The sequence below is a fragment of the Mus caroli genome, chromosome 3 (genome assembly GCF_900094665.2).
Source record: "Mus caroli chromosome 3, CAROLI_EIJ_v1.1, whole genome shotgun sequence".
Taxonomy (NCBI): domain Eukaryota; kingdom Metazoa; phylum Chordata; class Mammalia; order Rodentia; family Muridae; genus Mus; species Mus caroli.
In genome coordinates this window covers 120,916,346-120,919,880 of record NC_034572.1, presented here as the reverse complement: position 1 = coordinate 120,919,880, position 3,535 = coordinate 120,916,346, and positions in this window count along the sequence as shown.

Here is a 3,535-nt window from a genome sequence, read left to right as displayed (position 1 = left end):
CAGAACAACGAAAGATGGCATTTGACCCCACCCGACTCTCACACACAGAGACACTTTTGGGAGTCGGGGTTCGAGACAGGGATTTTCTGTATAGCCCTGGCTGTCCTGGAACTCACTTTGTAGACCAGGCTGGCCTGGAACTCAGAAATCTGCCTGCCTCTGTCTCCCGAGTGCTGGGATTAAAGGCATGAGCCACCACACCTAGCACAGAGACACTTTTTAAAAAATTAATATTTTATGCTATATGGATATTTTGCCTGCCTGTATGTCTGTGCCCCATGAACATGTGTGCTAACCATGAAGACCAGAGGAGGCTGTCAGAAACTTTAAAACTGGGGTTATAAAAGGTTGCAAGCTGCCATGTGGTTGCTGGGATTTGAACTCAGGACCTTCAGAAGAGCAATCAGTGCTCTTAACTGCTGAGCCATCTCACCAGCCCCCGCCAGTGCTCTTAATTTCTGAGTCATCACTCTAGTTCCCAGGCAGTATATATTAAAGGAGGAGGAGGAGGAAGAAGATAAAGAAGAGGAGGAGGAAGGGGAGGAGGAGGAAGGGGAGGAAGAGGAGGAAGGCAGGGCACATTCCAAAAGAGTGGACACCACTAGTGTTTGTGCTTCCAGAGTGCTCACAAGTTTCTCTGTTAGGGAGAGTATCACCTTGCCCAGAGGAGCTGAGGTTTGAGTGGTGTGTTGCTAGTCTCTCATTCCTTGCCTAGACCCACCCATAAAACAAGATGCACACATGTGCCATGGGCACTTGAACTAGACTATTCTATTGCTCAACTCTCACACTTATTTATCCGCACTCAGATTTGTCTAATTAGAGAGTGGAAAATTAAGAAAAACCAATAATTTACAGACTATAAGAAAGGTTTAGTGTTTTCGTATTTTTTGTTTGTTTGATTTTTGTCTTTTATCGAAGTAACTGTTGTCTCTGGGTGGGAAGGAGGGAGGCTTAGGGAGAGGTGGTCACTGTTTTTCCTTGACTGTATAATCAAGTCACATTAATGCAACTTGGACCAAACTTACTTTCTGCTCACGGGTAATCACAAAGCAGGCATTTCAAATCAGTGCCGAGCTAATGTTTTTAGAGCAATTATTTAATTTTCAAAGCCCAATTATCTGTCAAGTAAATCACCAATTTCCAGTTCATTCTTATTTAATATAAAAAAATCTAATTAGTATAAAGCTACTTCACAGCTGCCTTCAAATTAAGCTGGAGTTGAGAGCATGTAGCCTCAGAGGTTTGCCTTGGCATTTTCAAACCAAACGCGTTTGCCTAAATGTGAAATGCCAAATGTTATGTGTCATTTTGAAGTTTTAAGTTGGGCTTTGTAACTTCAGGATTTAACCTGCAGTATGTGCTTCTGAAGACAGGACTGGTTGTGGAGGAGATATCAAACAACATGCGTGTTGTCTTGAAGCCGATTTTGATGATCAAATCATGAGAACTGTACGGATTACCAGCTTGGCTACTAATATATTTCAGCTAAGCATCATTCTTCCCTGCTTTAAGTAGTATGGTAGGTTTTTTTTTTTTTTCAGATTTCCCTTTTTCCTATTACGTCTTCTCCATTAATTTTTGTTTGTATACCACGTACTGGGCTTTTCTTAAGACATCCTCATACATACTTATCACTGTACTTTACTCGGATTCACATGCCCATTACCCCTTTGCTTCTGTGGTCCCTTCTCCCCAAATAATCTCCTGTCTGCTTCCGACACATAGATATACCTCGAAATAAAATGTGCAACATTTGTCTTTCCTCATTACCCTCTACTGTTTCCCCTCTCATCTCCTGTTAGATGCCTTCTCCTACCTACATAGACCCCTTCCACTCTCATGAAATATATTTTAAAACCTGTATTCTGCATATAGGAGAAAAATGGCTGTCTTGTATGGCTTATTTCATTTAACATGGTGATCTCCAGTCTTCTCACTTTTCTGGGAATGTCATAATTTTACTAATTTATTTTTACTGCTGAATAAAATGTGTGTTTATCCATTGACCCATTGATTGGCATCTAGGCTGACTCCCTATTTTGACCACTGTGAATTGTGACGCAACAAATACAAGTTCCCAAATACCCCTGCTGTGTTGACTGTACTCAGGATTGCTACAGCTGGACATGTGACAGACCCTCCAATCTGGCTGCATTCATTTTTTAAAAAATATTTATGTTATTTATTCATTTATTTATTTAATGTAAGTACACGGTAGCTGTCTTCAGACACTCCAGTAGAGAGCATCAGATTTCGTTATGGATGGTTGTGAGCCATCATGTGGTTGCTGGGATTTGAACTCAGGACCTTTGTAAGAGCAGTCGGTACTCTTAACCACTGAGCCATCTCATCAGCCCTGGCTGCTTTCATTTATATTCCCACCAGAAGTGTACAGGGGCTCTGCTAGGGAGTTGTGGAGCACTCCTTTAATCCCAGCACTAGGGAGGCAGAGGCAGCCAGATCTCTGTAAATTCAAGGCCAGCCTGGTCTACAGAGAGCAAGTTCCTGCAGCCAGGGCTACACAAAGAAACCAAAAAAGAAAAGAATTGTACAGGGGCTCTTCAGCACTTGTTATTTTGTTTCTTATTGTTATTGTTGTTTTTTGGATTTTTTTTTTTTTGATGATAGACAATGATTGGAGGAAGTCGAACTCTAAATGTTACTTTATTTTGCATTTTTTTCATGTCTAAGGATGCTGAACATTTTGAAATGCATTCACTGGCCATTTATTTTTCTTCCTTTGAGAATTATCCAATGTATTTCTTCATTAAATGAGCTTTTTGTAAGTCCTATTAGGTTACGTTTGGTGTTTTGGAGAGGAGTGGGTGTCACGGCATGCATGTGGAGGTCAGAGGTCAGTTGTGGGAGTTGGGTGGCTTCTTCCTTCATGTGGGTACCCAAAGAGGATAGGTGGCCGGCACCTTACCCACTGAGCCACCTTGCTGGCTTGTCATTTTTACTTCTTTATAGATTCTGGAGATTGACCTCCTAACAGATGTGAGGCAGGCAGGGCTTTTCCTACTCTGTAGGTTGTCTCTTCACTCTGTTCATTGTTTCCTTTGCCTTGCTTAAGCACTTTAATTTCACATCTTGCATTGTCAGTTCTTGCAATTATTTCTGAGTTAATTGGGGTCATTTTCAGAGTCCTTCCTATATTCTGATTTTTCTGATATTTCCCTTTAGTAGTTTCAGGTCTTATACATACATGTTTAATCCATTTTTAAAAAGACTTATTTATTGAATGTATATGAGTACATTGCAGCTGTCTTCAGACACACCAGAAAAGGGCATCTGTAATGGTAAAGATGATTGTGAGCCACCAAGTGTGGTTGTTGGAAATTGACCTCAGGTCCTCAGAGCAGTCAGAGCTCTTAACTGTTGAGCCATCTCTCCAGTTCTAATTCATTTTTTTTGTTTTGTTTTTTTTTGTTTTTTTTTTTTCGAGACAGGGTTTCTCTGTATAGCTCTGGCTGTCCTGGAACTCACTTTGTAGACCAGGCTGGCCTCGAACTCAGAAATCCACCTGCCTCTG